This window comes from Microtus pennsylvanicus, chromosome 15 (genome assembly GCF_037038515.1).
Source record: "Microtus pennsylvanicus isolate mMicPen1 chromosome 15, mMicPen1.hap1, whole genome shotgun sequence".
NCBI lineage: Eukaryota > Metazoa > Chordata > Mammalia > Rodentia > Cricetidae > Microtus > Microtus pennsylvanicus.
Genome location: NC_134593.1, coordinates 53,850,752 through 53,867,417, shown reverse-complemented (window position 1 = coordinate 53,867,417; position 16,666 = coordinate 53,850,752). Strand labels below are relative to the sequence as shown.

The 16,666-nt window shown below is 38.7% G+C and overlaps 1 long non-coding RNA gene across 1 annotated transcript in view; it reads right to left on the bottom strand.

Annotated features, from left to right (window-relative positions):
• LOC142836051 (uncharacterized) overlaps positions 1 to 16,666 on the bottom strand; it is a 64,720-nt gene that overhangs the window by 2,156 nt on the left and 45,898 nt on the right. Inside the window, exon 2 of the long non-coding RNA XR_012907988.1 lies at positions 1,736 to 1,924. This is a non-coding gene — a long non-coding RNA (uncharacterized LOC142836051). The remainder of the gene's footprint in view (positions 1 to 1,735; positions 1,925 to 16,666) is intronic.

Genomic DNA, 16,666 nt, shown 5'->3' with positions numbered 1-16,666 from the left:
AAGAGTTCCAATTAGGAAGGAAAGTTTGATTTTTGACACATGCCCCCTTGTTTCTATTTGATATAAAACAGACTCATTATGCATGTGGAAGTTTTGAATTCAAACAATATAGATGATGCAATATGAAGAAAACAAGCCTCTTGTCTGGAATCAGAAAACTTAAGTTACCATATAAATCCTATTGCTGATTCCTATGTGACCTTGGAAAAGAAACTTGACCCTTCTCCCCTTAATATTTCCTAATCCATAAATGGATACAATTGGTCTAGGGTATCCCAAAAAAAATCATCTGACATCCTAAAATCATACAGATATGTGATATGTTTGATGGGAAGAGATAAATACATAATATGTCAGGAGCCAATTCATTGCTTTAGAAAGCATTGTGTGTCTCATGCTGGATTGCTCCTCTAGAATACATTATCTTCACCCCAGTCTAATTTATGTCTCTTGTCTAAGCCTTGAATCATTCCAACTGTACAACATTAGCTTACTAGCTTTAGTATAGAACTCACAGAGTGTGGCTGCGTGTGCCACAGTAAAAAGTGGCAGACATGGAGCATTCTGAATTTCATAAAAGTCACAGGAGAAAGAAACACGATGAGAAGAAAAATGACCTTAAAATTCGGCAAAGATGCAAGTATTTCTGCAGAAATAACATGCTTTCATGGCAGTCTCTCTCTTTTTCTCCCTTCCAAACACGGGAAAAAGATAGTTCAAGTTAATGATTAACTTCAACACGCTGATCTTTGCTTCTGTCTAAGGTCCATAGAAACTGGCTAGACGTCTTTTATCAAACAGAAAACTGTTTTTTTTTAATGCCTTTAAAGGCCAGATTCTCTATTATCCTGAGGTATCAGACTAAATCTCATTTGCTTGCAATATGTATAGTTTATTTTCCCAGAGACTAGGGAATTCTAAAGGAATTTTTTTCTAACTGCATGGCTATGTGTTCATTATCAGAATGAAATATTAATGTCCCTGACTTAGCCCCTTTCTCCTAATAGTGTTCATTCTTAATGAGAAAGTAAAAGCAATGAGAAGTTGGTTCTGTAAATAGTGATTTCCACCATTGTTGTTGTTGGCTATGAAGGGGAAAAAAACTGTGGCAAGGACCTCTTCACAGCAGTCACCTCTAGGATATACAGAAAAGAACTTTAGTAAGAGAATTGAAATTGATGCAACGAATGACATTGTGTTAACATATGAGATACTACATTGTTAAGGAGAAAAATATATGAGGAGGTATTAAGAATGTATCTATCATTATTATGCAACAACACTAGAAGAAGCAGGAGGCTTTAATTTAGATAGAAAAAAAACATAAGTCAAGGCAGCTCATTTCTCAGAATTTTGATGTAATATAAACTGCAAACACGCTGACTTAGGACATTATGCAGTGATAGAAAGGGAACACTGGTCAGACTGCTGGTACCTGAGCATTCTGGGTTATGTCATTGTTTGTGCTTTCACTGACATTTATTGTGGTTTGTTTGTTAAGGATTCCCTGAACACCAAGCCTAATCTACCACCCCAGCAGAGATCATATTTTGTGCCTGCTGGACACATTCACAAGGCTGTTCCACACACCTGGTGACTAAACACATCCACCATTAAATCCTCCTTCTTTCTGGTAAACTATTCTCTCACCTGCTTGCCATTTTCTACACCTTGCTTTCCAAGTCAAAAATGTTCCAAATGACAATGAATACCTCTTTATCTGGAAACTCTCTACCTGATAATTAGCATGTCCTGATGATGATCACTCTTGCTTCGGAGTTCTTCTTGAGATTATTCTTCCAATTGACAAGCTTCTCTAATCCCACATCTCCATCAACTGTCAACTAAATGGCTGCACAGGTTCTCCAATTCTACTGCTTCCTGCACATGAAGCATCTGCTACACAGATTTCAAAGTTGTCTTCCTTTAAAAAAAAATAGAAATAGATTTCTATTACTCATCTGCTTACATGTTCATATATCTACATATTGCACAGGGGAAAAGACAAATTCAGAAATATAGCATGAAAGAACATGTGACTGGAATATATTAGCTGCTCATCCTGCCCTCAGATCAAGTTGCATTAAGCTTCTGATCATATTCTACATAGATGACCTTGAGCAACGTCTGTCTATGACCATTGTCCATACTATCACTCTGTCTTGAAATTTCCTTTACTACCACCAGAATGCAACAAGGTTATTATGAACACAAATGCATAGCAGCTATGAATGCCTAAACAAGGCCTGCACAAGACTTGACACTTAACACTGTTTTACATTGGTGGTGAAGTGCCCACGAGGCTCCACTCTCTTCTGAGAGGCTACTCCAAGTTAATAATTGCCAAATTGGGGGGGGATGTTGGGTGACCTTCAGTGTTGCGGACATTGGTCTGTCTGCTGTCTGCACTCCATCATATGATCCCTTCTCCAAGGTGACATTAGAAACTTGAATCAAAATCAGTGACTCAAAAAGAATTGTTATGAAGAATGATAGAAGAAAGGGCATATAGTCCAGAAGAAGATGAGGTCAGAGGGAAGAGATGAGCATAAAGGGTGGAAATAGGTTAAGAAGTTCATAATGCTTTTTGTGTGCATGTGGAATATTTTTTAAATGGGAATTTCCCTTTTTCTAAATTTAAATACCTCTTCATCCTTCTAGATATAAGAAAAAAATCAATTTTCTTTAGCTTTCTATGATAGAAGAACTTTCCCCCAATATTGATAACATATATTTTTCCTACCTTTCACCCACAGCACCCTAATTTTATTGCAGCTTCACCTGTTTATGCATCAGAGGCCTTTTAATAGACAACAAAACTCTCAAGGGTAGGGGACTGATTCCATTGACCTTTCTATTTCCCGTGTCTCTAATTAGCCTGGTAAATGGCATGTGTTCAATAAGTGAATGACTGATTATCACTTCTGGATACTGTACAAATAAGTAATTACCCTTTAGAAAAAAATCACAATACATGCCAGGACGATGCACAATACTTTAATGAAGAAGAAGTAAGAATTCAGAATCATCTGAAAGGATTGTTTTAAAAGAAAATATAACTATGCCCTCGTAACCAACACAGCTTTGACAGGAGAAAAAGAAAGAAGAAAGATACCAACTAACATATTTATGGCAGTGTGAAATCCAAAGTCCACCATGGAAGTGAAATTAGGTACACTCATTCACTCTAAGCTTGGCTTTCTCCCTGGTAGAGATGGTAAATGAAACTTTGGAAAAGGGTGAGCATATCAAGGGATTTGGTGTCAAGAGAGAAGACTACATACAGAGTCCATATTGTCCTCAAATTCTTTCTGAGGTTTGCACAGCTAAAACATCCTCCTGTTTGTTCACTGTCATACGTGTTAACCTCTTAATTCTGACATATTTCATCGCTGAGAGTCTCTGATTCATGCACAATCAAGAAGAAAGTCATTTGATCCCAGGGATGCTTTTAGTTGGCTGAAATTCCCAGTTTTTCTGAGTATTGTGCTCAAATGAAAGACAAAGTTGAAGAAAACATCAATATTCAGTTCTGTCTTTCCTACTTTATGCCAATTTCTTCCTTTTCTCCTTCATTTCAGCAAGTGAAATTGTGATTCAACTTATCTGACAATTCTTGGGGGAAAATTTGTTTTCCCGATAAGTTAAACTCACATCTTGGCATGTTTGATAAAACTACAGCAATATGCCTCTGAAATTCAACTTATTCCTCATAATATTTTTTTCCTTATAGCAGTTCATAAGAGACAGTGGTAAAATGATTGGGCGGGGGGAGGAGGGAAGAAACCCACAACTCGAAACAAGAAAGCACTTCTAGTTTGTACATTGCATTCCCAATTACTTAATACTAATTTAAAGCTACCAATTCCCATCAGTTTCACACTGCAAAGTGTCATGAATCTTACACATAATAAAGCAAAAGAAAAAGCTTGAAATGGGAGTAGAAGAGCAAACATTTCCACTTTTAAAATCTCTATTATTTTACATCAGTTGTGCCATAGGATAATCTCAGTGGTTGAATGACTTAAAGAAAACTAACAGATACTGGATTTTATGAAAACCCTGGGACTGGATATGAGAAACCCTAAAATGAGAGACTTGAGAGTCTAGAAAAGAGAGCTTTCTATTATCCTAGTGGTAGTCCGGGGCCTGCTATTGATGCTTGTTTCAGTGAGCACATGACTAAGGAAATACAGCTGTTGTGAGTCCCTGGAACCCATTTAGAAATGTTGATAACTCTGAGACGTCATTAGTTCATAAATAATCTGGATTATTGTGAATCGAGCTGTGAGTAAAATATTGGTAGGAACTTACCTGATTTATATACAGGAATTTTTATCTTCAGTGAAAGGCAAAGTTAGCTTTGCCTTTTGTCAGAAATGCACAGAAATAAAAAATATGAGAGAGAAGGGGTGGCCGGTCTTTCAGCTCTTCCATGAGATGAGAGAGAAGGGGTGGCTGGCCTTTCAGCTATTTATTCTATGAAGTCATCCTGTAATAACCAAGTACCGGAAGATCTACTGAGCTAAACTTCGCTTAAGTAATCATGAGTACAATGTATGAAAAGTCCACTGAGAGACAAGATGTTGTGGGTTTCATGTTCCCTCCCCTACAGATGGCAAAACTCAAGAAGAGTAAAGCACTTGAAATACACGAGTAAGCGCAATGTAGAATGAGTGACTGTCTTCTCCCTCTGACTCTGGAGGCCCTGAACACACATGCGCAGCTCAAGCCCCCATAGCAGAGTCAGCAGCATAGAGACAAAGCCCACCCTTAATGACAAACAGAAAATTGACCTACATTGCTCCATACTGGAATGTATGGACATTGATACAGTCCAGCTCATACTTGTCAACACACAAATAGGAGACAACTGTTCCAGTCATTCTGGTCCAGAGGATGTCTCTTTTAATTTCTGTTCCACTCAAGTGATAGATTTGGTAAAGCCTTTCTGGGTGCCATGTATGGTTCAATGGTAAAATCTTGAACCCTGAACCCTTAGTGTAAGACACTTTCCTATCATTTGGATATTGTGTTGGGTAAGAGCTGAGGGATCTGGAATAAATAAATGCAAATGCTTTATAATTTCTATATTTGGGTTCAAAAATTATAATAGACAATCTACAATATTAGATGAAAAGCTGAGAGTTCTGGAGCACATCTGCTCCCAGTACATAGAGGATGAAACAGGAAACTCATGAAGTCTAGGCCAGCCTAGGATACATATTGTGAACTTTCCTCAGGAAATAATTAGATTGGTATTTTCATAAATTTTGATAGAATCTCTACCTACAAATGCTTAAATATCATTTGCAAAATACTTACTTTTATCACCCTTGAACAAAGCCATGTGCTGTAAGTGAAAGGGTTCCACTATGTATGCTTTAAGCCATAACTGAAGGGGACTACGCTATTTAAAACACTGTTTGTCACTCATAACTCACCCTTCTTCCCTCTTTGCCTTCTAGCACACCATAGCCAGATGAACGAACCTCTTTTGAAATGTGTACAAGTCTGCAGAACAACACAGGTGTACACAGAACGGAATGGGGCTTAGATGCTTCTTATCTTCTTTCCTTGGTTTGTAAGGTTGCCATTTTTAACAAAATCTCAATTGTTTGATTTCACCAATAAAGACTCAGAAGCCACATTCTGGGCTCAAAACTTACTGGCTCAGAGAGTCAGAGAAAGCATCCAGCTGACCTTCCTCCTCAGTCAACTTCCCAGAAACCTCCACTCTCCTACCATCTGAAACAAGACTCTCAAATTGAATGTCCCTCTTGTGGACTTCCTGTGCATCTCTCTATTGTTCATCCTCCCTCCCTCTTAATCTCTATGGCTTTGTCTTGTTCACTTCCTGTCAATGGGTTGCTTGCTCTGCCTCTCAAGCTTTGGTTGATTTATCTGATACTGTTTACAATATCCAAGCAGAAAGCACTTGAAGCAAAGGTGTGTGCTAGGGCTGAGCCACACCATAATGAGAAACAGGTTCATCTACAAATTATGCAATCTTGGGGTTCACAGTGCAACACACAATTCATATGATTGATATCCTGCAACATATGAGACAAAGTATTTTTCTTTTTTGTTAAATAAACCAGAGTTAACAGTTTATTTTCTAATTCTTAAAGAACAATGAAGAAATTTCTAAAAAATAAAAATATTTATTTTTATTCAATTGTTTTTAATTCACTTTTTTTAGTTTGTTATATATGCCAGGCACTGTGTTAGACTCTAGGGAAATTTAAGGAATAAAGTCTACATGATCACTACAGCTAATGGCTCCTGGGGAAAAGATTTCTTTATTTTTAGGGGAATGGTCCCAGGTAGAGAGACCAAACTGTTCTGAATGGCCCTGTGCCAATGAGTATGTGGACTTAGTGAATTAGCAAAAAAAAAAAAAAAAAAAAAACAGAAATAAACTTTCAAAGAGAATGTGGGGAAGTGGGAGGAGTTAGGTTAGGCAGAGCGGTGGTGGGGTGAGTATATAAAGTACATTGATGAAATTCCCCAAGAATTTATCAAAATATATTATTTAAAAACACAGTATTGGTGTAGCTGTGCAGGTCCTGATGGCCAAATCAATGAAATGACTTCAGAAACAGATTTACACACTTTAACAAAACAGAGAAATTCAAGCATTTACTCAGTTCCCGCCAATGAAATTTAACAAAACATCTGAAAAGTCAAAAACATAAATTATTTTTTATTTAAAAATATTTTAATTTTGCATACTAGCCCAAGTTCCCCCTACCTCTCCTCCTGTCCATCAGACTTCCCTTCATACCCCCCCCCATTCTCTCCTCAGAGGAGGCAATGTCTCCTCTATGGAGTCAGCAAAGTCTTGTATACAAGTTGAGAAAGGACCAAGTCCCTCTCCTCTGTATCAAGGCTGAGCAAGGCATCCCACCATAGGGAATGGGCTCTGAGAAAAGCAGTTCATGCTCCCAGGATAAGCCCTGGTCCCACTGCCAGGAGATCACCCCCCCAGCCCAACAGATCAAGCCATATAACTATCACTCACATTCAGAGGACTTAAGAAGAAGAAAATAAGTAATTTTCGGCAGAGTTCTGTTGTTGCAGCAAAGTACTCCAAATAATAATTTTAAAAGAGTAAGCTGCAGTTTGAAAGCCTCAGTTTAGGCTTAGTTGCATAGCTTTGAGGGTTTATGGTGAGGAAGTAATCATGGCAGAAGCTTGCAGTAGAGTGTGCTATTGACCTTTTGGCAGCCTGGAAGGAAGGGAATGAAAAAGTGGAGGGTCTGGAATCCCAATATCCCCTTAATGTCAGGCTGCAGGACCAGCCCTCTTCCCAGCAGGCTCCACTTCTCCAAACCTTCTGTGCCTCCTAAAAACCCCACACTGAGACCAATTCTTTAACACTTGGGCCTTTGAGAAACATTTCAAGGCCAATCCATAGAACACAGAAATTTGTTCTGATGCCAAAGAAAAGTCCAAATGCCAATTTGCTGCCCTTCAAATCTTGGCTAATTTATAAATTTCTCTAAAGTAAAATTAGATTGCTCATTATGCTAAACCAATTATTAAGTTGGACTTGCAAGAACCGTGATGGTGGTTGGGGAGGAAAGCATGAAGGTCAACTCACACACAGGCAGCAAGAGGATAACTGAAACCTAGGAAATGTATTTGTCAGCTATCTCTTCTCAACTGAGTTGGTGCTTGATAAATATCCTGTATGAAGGTCCCTGTATGAAGGAGAGGAGGGAACCTAAAATTAGAGTTAATTGAGCAGAGACAAGTTCCAGAGAAATGACTTGAGAGCGGTGTGATTGGCCATGAGCTTTTTCTCCATCCCTGTCTCTGCGAGTTATGTGCCTTCACAAGAAAGGGTCAGATCTTCAGAATAGACTCAGGTAGGAAGGTTTCCTGAAAGAACAAACTGCCACCTTGAATTAATAGTACCAGCAGATAAAACCACTTCCTTTCTGATGTCATGCTGACTGAATTGACATATAGGGCCAGGTCATATAATCTGAATCCAACAATATGTAGGAAAAAGAAACGTGTTACCAATTATGAGAATACATAGCAAAGGAAGGGTGAAGTGATATGCATAGCACACGTTGATAATGTGACCTCAAGAGGTTGGTGGAGCTAAAAATTATACAAAACAACAAAAACAAAGAAACAAAGAATTAGAACCAGAGTATATAATCTTAATTTTAAAACTCAGATAGATCTGGAGATGTAGGTCAGTGGTACACCATTTCCCTGATAGACAAAGAACCTTTGGTTCTGTTCTCAGAACCACAAGACAGAAGGAAGGAAGGAAGGAAAGAAAGAAAGAAAGACAGAAAGAAAGAAAGAAAGAAAGAAAGAAAGAAAGAAAGAAAGAAAGAAAGAAAGAAAAGGGAAGGGAGGGAAGGGAGGGGAGGAAGAGGAAGGAAGGAAGGAAGGAAGGAAGGAAGGAAGGAAGGAAGGAAGGAAGGAAGGAAGGGGAGGAAGAGGAAGGAAGGGAGGGGAGGAAGGGGAAGGAAGGGGAGGAAGAGGAAGGAAGGAAGGAAGGGGAGAAAGAGGAAGGAAGGAAGAAAGGAAGGAAGGAAGGGGAGGAAGGAAGAAAATGCACATAGAGGGAGTTAAGTTAAATTTAATTTGGTTTCAATATGAGAAGCAATCAATATTCCAGAAGATTTATCAAAAGGAATTATCAGAGAAACCAAAAGTATAGAACAAAGGAACATAGAAATAACAGCATAAAGATTCCAGAAGAGCCAGTGCAGGAACGATAATTGATGACTGTACTCCAAAACTGGTGAAGTGTGTTAACATTAAAGAGATTTCACCATTTGACGTATTTTAATACAACTGTGGAGAATAAAAGACAAAGGATTGTTAAAAGCAACCAACAATAATAGATACCTCCAAAGAACAAAAACTGCACCAAGAGTCAGGTTTTCACCATTAACCTTAAAAGATGGTGGAGTATTTTCTTCAGTGGCATGACCTAGAGTCTACAAAACAGAAATAGAATCCAAGAAGAAAGTTTCCACACATGGAGCACTAAAGACAAATTTCATCCAGAAATAGAATTAATATGCTAAGTGTTATTCAGTTTGGAGACAAGAAAACGGTTTAAATAAAGGCATTTTCAATGGCAAAGTATTAATAAAACTAAGGAATTTAAAAATATTTTTTACATTAAATGTACTCAAGTCATAGTTCTTATAATTTGATCCTAGTAATTTGTTTCAAATAAATAATAGAGCAAGCAATAAAAGATGTAGTTTCAATGTGTTTCTGGTTATTTACTGAATGTTCCATAAAACTCTTTGAAGCATGGGAAATGTGTGTCAATAGAGGATTATTGAAATCAAAAATGATGCATTCATGATTTACGTAAGAAAGATTATAAAGGTCCTTTGTACTCATATAAATATGGTTTCAATGTTATAAGTAGTAAAAAACAAAACATGTTAGGAAATAAAATGTTTCATTAGATTTAATACGAGTTTAAAATTATATATTTTATTTGGGTAGTATGCATGCTCAAGAAAGTTCAGATGAGAACACACAACCCTTTTTTGGGGGAGTGCAGAACAGTGTGAGGTTCCATAGTCTTTGTTTTATTTTTATTCTTCTTAACAAATTTTGTTGTTTTATCTTTATTTGTGGATGTGTGTATTTTTGAGTCTTTGGGTATATGTGCATGTGCAGGGCTGAAAGAGGCCAGAAAAGGACAGCGGAGAGTCCGGAGTCACAAGAGGTTGGAAGCCATGTGCTCTTACTGTTGAGCCATCCCCCAACCTCAGCTTTTGTGTTCCTTCCCATAGCGATGGTTCATCCGGAGGCCGAGTTCCTGGGTCAGCCCATATTTGCTGAGACTTTCCTGCCATATGGCACAGTTTTGCAGCCCCCGTCATGTTCAGGACTGTCATTTCATTTAGTGATGCAGTGGCGTGAAGGAAGCCTCCCTGGGAACTGTTTCCCGCGTAGAAGAATAAGTCTCCACAAAGGATACTGGGACTCTCCTGTGGACTGTCCAGTCCCCCAAGGAGCCAGGCTCGCTAGTCCACAGGAGTCGCATGGCAAGAGACATTGCATGGCTGTTGCAACGCCTGGAAATGGGGAAAAAATAAGCTCAGACTGGGTGAGCATAAACAATGGGGAGCAATAGCTCACTTCCCCATGCAGACCGCCTCATATCTCATTCTCTTTGAAAACGGGACCTTTGCTTTTTTTCCTCAGACCACCCCAGTTCCTGGGATTTGTTAAAGTCAAATAAAACTCAAGCTGTGCCCAAGAAGAGTCGTTTCTCAGTGCTTCTTAACCCATCCTTTGCCTGGTGATCTCACCTGCTTCTGGCCTGAAATATTTCGTTTTATTTTCATTCTCACGAAACAATGGGGGGAGATAAGAGACTGGGCTGTTCTTCCAGGAGACCAGAATTCAGGTCCCAGCATCACTATCTGTTGGTTCACATGGGTCTGTAACTCCAGCTCCAGGTGGATACAATGTCTCTGGCCTCCTTGGGTACCTACACACATACACACAACTTAAAATAATAAAAACAAATCTTTAAAACGTTTTGTTGTTTTTTTTTAATAGACTCAAAAAATAGAGGTTGACCAATCCACAGTCTAATACCGCAACAAGGTATTCCATCTTTTTATTCCAGTTAGGGTAAAAGGCACCAAGAGGAGATTTAATCTTGCAATTATTTCTCAAGCCTGCAATTTTACCTCCAGACTTTGCAGCAAGAAAAGTCTTGTAACAATTTTTGGAGTTTGTCTAATAGAGAGCCTGCCTCGTAAGTCTAGCGCTTCATTCCAATCCAAATATATCACTGCCGATTTACAGCCGGAATCATGGGAGGAATTTGAGCAGCTTGTTGGATTGTTTAGTTGGAATATATGGAAAAGTTGAGGTTACACATTCCAACACATCACTGTAAATGATGTACTATGGAAAATTCTAAGCAAGCGTTTCGGAGGATTCTGGAAAGTATATTTAGAGCGCTGATACAACAGAAAGAGAGGAAGTCTCGGGGCATTCGCAGTGAGTCTCTTGCCACTATCCTGGGCCTCAGTGTTTGCGATGAACGATGTGTCCATTCCCTTCATCTTGTGGAAGACATGTTGTATTTTTAAAATGGCTGTACTCCCAGACCTTACCAAAAAAAAAATTCTATTAATGTTTAACATTCTGATAACCAAGGAAAAAATAAATAACCTCTCCAAAATTTATGGGTTTTGCTTCTCCTCTTAATGTTTTGCAAATCTCTGGATATTTCCTCCTGAGAAACATGGTAAAACGTGGTAAATAAAACAGTTTTCAATATTTTTCCCATAGACCAGTTTTAATAATTAATATGAAGCCGTACATTTCCAGAGAGAATAAAGATTATATTCGTTTTTAAACTCTTTCCTGTCACAAAAGTGTAGGACTGCTTGCTGCACAAGGTTTTAATGAGGAAGAACATATAGTTCTAGACACAAGCCTGGTTGATTGAAGCCAATCATCTCCGTACAATTTTGTGGGGTGTGTGTGTCTGTGCACGCGCGCGCGCGTGTGTGTGTGTATTACTGAGACTCCAACCCAGGCTCTGTGTGTGTTAGGCAAATGCTCTACCACTGAGTCACACACACACACACACACACACACACACACACACACACACTGAAATTATTGGTAGTATTCTTCTTCATTGTCAGGAACTTAAAAGTTATATAACCCTCTAATTTCAAAAGTTTGAAAGCTGGGCTTGGTGACACGTTTCTATTTCTCAGTCCTCAGAAGACAAGAAAGCAATAGGTTTTTGGGTCAGTCTAAGACACATGTCTGTATCATGCCGGACAAACATGGAAACAGGAGCCTCTTTTCATGCCATTCTCTTCATTATGTCTCGGGATCCATTCCCGTTAGAAATCAAAGTCAATGCTGCAAAGAAACAGCATCCTCTTAGCCTGGGCTTGCATGCTGCTGCGTTTCCAGGGATGATTTTCTTCTCACGGTCTGCACAGTCGGTACCCTCCACTCTTCTTCTTAGATTTGACCCAGTCAGGAAAATGTATGGACTCAGATACACTCAATAGCTCTCCCCTCCATCCGCTTCTCCTTTATGTGCTGCTGGACCCAAACCTGCTGAATTGCAGAGCGACAGGAGTCATCAGCAATTTCTCTTCTCTTATTTTTTTAATGATTAGAAATTATTTTTTTTCTTTATTTTTTATCAATTTTATTCTTCACTCATACATTGCATCCTAACCAATTTTCCCTCCCCCAATCCCCCCTCACTTCCCTTTTCCCCAGATCAACTCCTCTTCTTCTTCCATTCAAAACAAACACACAAAATAGACCTCCCAATTGTATCCACCAAACATGACCCAACAAGATACAATAAGCATGGACACAAACCCTCATATCATGACTCTTTATGGCAACCCAGGAGAAGAAAGAGTCCCAAGTGCAGGCAAAAGAGTCATGGACAACCCCACTCCTATTGTTGGGACCCAGCAGAGCATCCAGCTACACAACCATAAGGTATAAGCAGAAGACCTAGCTATACCCATACAGGCTCCGTGTTTGTCGCTGCAGTTTCTGTGAGCCCCTATGAGCCCTGCTCAGTTGATTGTATGGACCATGCTCTCATGGTGTCCTGACTGAACCCCTTTGCCTGTCACAATCCTTTCTTCCCCTCTTCTGAGGGATTCCCCTGGATCTGCTTCGTGTTTTACTGTGGTTCTCTAAATCTGTTCCCGTCAGTTGGTGGATGATGGGCCCTTTGATAGCAACTGGGTTAGACATTGATCTATGAATATAATAGAATATCATTAAGACACTTTATTGAATTTGGGGGGTATTTTTTTGTTTTCTGGTTTTGGTTTTGGGGGTTTGGTTTTGTTTTTGTCCGTCGTGATTGGTTCCATCCTGAGTCTCTGGGCTTTCCAGCCTCTGGTTCCTGGGCACTAAGGAGATGTCAGGCATGCACTCCCTCTCAAGGCGTGGACCGCATGTTGGACCAGTCATGGGTTAGCCACTCCCACAAGCTCTGCGCAACCATCGCCTCAACAGGTCTTACAGGCAGGACAGATCTAAGGTCTGTTTTTCGGTCAAAGGTATTTTTTTTTTTGGTGGGGTTGGTGTCCCAGTTCTTGGATTCCATATCTTGCTTTACTAGGATATTTCTCTACGGTTACTCTCATAGATTTCAGGAAGTTTCCAGTGCACTGGGTTTCTACATAACCCTCTAAATTTCCCTCCAAGTCTCTCTCACTACTCTCTCATTCCATCTCTCCCCACCCCAATCTGACCCCACCTGTTTCCATCCACACCTGCACCCAGTCCAGCTGCAAAATCTATTCTCTTTTCCCTTTCCAGGAAAATCCATGAGTCCCACAGATATAGCCTCTCTGGGTCTGTGGATTGTAGAATGGTTATCCTTTACTTAACAGCTAATATCCACTTATGAGTGAAAACATTCTATGTTTGTCTTTCTGCCTCTGGGCTACCTCACTGGGATGATCTATTCTAGTTCAATTCATTTGCCTTCAAATTTCATGATGTCATTGTTTTTAACAGCTCAGTTACTCCATTGTGTAATAATCCATTATGTAAATGTACCACATTTCTTTATGCATTCTTCAGTTGAGGGACAGCTAAGTTGTTTCCAGATTCTGGCTACTATGAATAAAGCTGCTATGAATACGGTTGAGCAAGTGTCCTTGTAGTAGGACACTTTTGGGGGATATATCATCAGCAATTTCTAACTAATCTTGTCTTCCAAATGAAATGGGGTTTCCAAATCTTATAGTAATTGTAGGATCTGGTGTCATATAAAATATCTAGTGTTTTCTAGGGCTAATTATTTTTCTCCTAATTTTTAGAACAAATTAGTATAATGCATGAATTTTGTTCCTCTATTCTAGTGATATTTATTAAGAACTTGCATATACACAACACATAAATATATGTGCTCAGTATTTATTAAAATCTATTTGAAAAGACCTGGGTAATATATAATTGCATATATACATATATTTGAAATCTATATAACATCACAAACAAGGTTATTCTATGCTCTTTTTTGTACAGTATGTTGATAAAAATCTCATAAATATTTCCAAATTTATGTTTAAAATACATAAAAATATTAAACATACATACAGAGAGAGGAGGAGTGAGAAAGAGACCATAAAAGAAAAGCTTGATGTGTTGATACATTTGACCAAATCTACATTTTAAATTTTCATTTAGCCATGAAAAAGGGAATGCATTTTTAGCACTAGTGTCACTGAAGCAAAGTTAATTTGGGCTTTAAAAACATAAGTACATATAAACAATGACTCAATGTTGAAAAAAATCAAACTTTATTGAAAAAGAAGTGGAATTTGAAGGAGTTGCTGGAGGTTTAGAATACTAAATGCCAATGTGTTATAAAAGGCCGCTTGTTTATTTCCTGGCTCCCCAGACTTCTGAAATAGTCAGACAGAAACTATATTATTTAAATCATTGCTTGACCAATTACTTAAGTGTATTGCTAGTTAGCTCTTATATCTAGTATTAACCCATTTTCAGTATTTTATATTTTACCACAAGGCTCGTGGCTTACCAGCAAGGTTCCAGCATGTCTGTCTCTGGTGGTGGTTCCATGGCTTCTTGTAAACTCTGCCTTCCTTCTCCCGGCATTCAGTTTAGTTTTCCCCACCCAGCTCTATTCTGTCCTGCTCTGATATAGGCTCAAGACAGTTTCTTAATTGACCAATGGTATTCATAGCATAAAGAGGGGAATCCCACATCACCAATGCCAACACAAACTGTGGACAATACCAGACATTTTGTTTGCTAGGGATGTATGTTTCACCACAGGGGGACTAGATTGGGCTCTGGGTGTCACTTCAGTAAACAAGTATGAGGATGCATTGGGTGCTGAGTCATGGCCCACATACTGGAACTCCTGATGGCTTACAGAGTCATTGGGTGCTAAGTTCTGTCCTACATGCTGGAATTCCTGATGGTTTCTGATGTTGACCCAGAAAAAGTCCCTCCAGACTCATTGGCACCAGAAACACAGCAGGGAGGGAAAACCCACTGGCAAGATAAAGAGAGAACTGAAAGCCTATACTCAGTGGACTGAGACCACATTTCTTCCAGACTTTTGGGGTTCCCTTATTCCTACCAGGCCAAGCATGTGTCTCCAAGAGGAGACTTGGAGAGGACACTGTTTTCTAGATTTCTCATTCAGAAAAATCACATATAGGGAGCGGCATAGAAAGAAAAGGAGAGCTTGACGATTAAGTGGCCAGATCCTCAAAAGAGCCATCCAGGGAGCATCCACACATACTGAGATTCCATCAATGCCATGACCTTGCTAGATTAAAAATGTCAAAATTCAAGGAAAGCATTCAGTTGCAAAATAAGGTAAGATCTAAGCAAACAACTCAACTTTCAGTTCCTGCAAAGTTCAAATAAAAAAAGACCTCAAAAAAGCAATATCTAAAAAAGCCAAAGCAAAGAAAAGTCAAAATAATTATCCTCGGGGACTTAAAAATAGGTATTGCTGGATAAAATTATTACGGGATACAATAAAGGAATGTTACGAGAATGATTTCATTGTTATTGAGAAATAAAAACAAAAATGGTTAAAATGAAAACGTCAATGTAAAGAGACAGAGGAAGAACACTAGCAGAAAGCAGAATAAAGGGACACAATTCTAGAACTGTGAACACACAAAAAAAATTAAGGTAATTAAATTAATTCAACAAATAGAATACATAGGAAATCAGAGTTGCAGAGGGAGAATATATAGGTGGCTGGAGGCTATGATTCCAGAACCTGGGAAGATCTTTGCCCAGTAACTGGGGAAATGCCTGTTTCAGCACAGATGCCTATGAAATTTCAGAGCAGTGGATGTAAGGCGATGCAATCAATGCTTGCAAAGAGAAATAGAGTGTGAATGACAGAATGTAAAACATGATAATCACCAGACAAGTCTACAACAAAGTTTGAAGCTGAGAGATGAAGAGATAATGTCTTCAAATTCGCTAAGTAAATGTGCATTCAAACAAATACTACCCTCAACCAAACCATCCAACAATTGATGGTGAACAGAAATCAAGTATAGTAGCATATGAAGATATTTTCAAGCATGCAAACCCTCCCTAAAAATTATGATCACCATGTTAATTATCTCAAGAAGTTTCTGAACATGATGATTTGTCCTGTATCAGAAGACACTGATGCTTCGAAAAGAAACCTTATTGAGGAATAAGGGTCCAGAAGAGCCATATAATATCTCTGAAGCAAACTAGTCTGTTGAGCAGCAGGGGTGTAGAAGGCTCCAGAAGGCATGACTCCTTGCTTGGAATGGAGTCATGGGTGGCTAGGGATGAAGAAGCAGTCATTGGCCAAGCACTGTACACTTAAACTCAAAGAGGATTTAGTTGTCCTTATTAATGAATGTGACACAATCGTCATGGGATGTCAATCTAGAAACAGAAATAAGGCAATTACAGTTCTCATAGTCAAAATGCAATATTTTGCAAGATAAAAATTATAATATATTGCTTTGGCTATAGTAACATAAATACCAATTATCAACTCAGCAAAACTACTAGAAAACATAATTTTGAAAGAGTAGGAACTAGACGGTAATAAGGCAAAAATGTTAATCCTCACTTTATAAGAATGCAATGTAAGATAACTAAA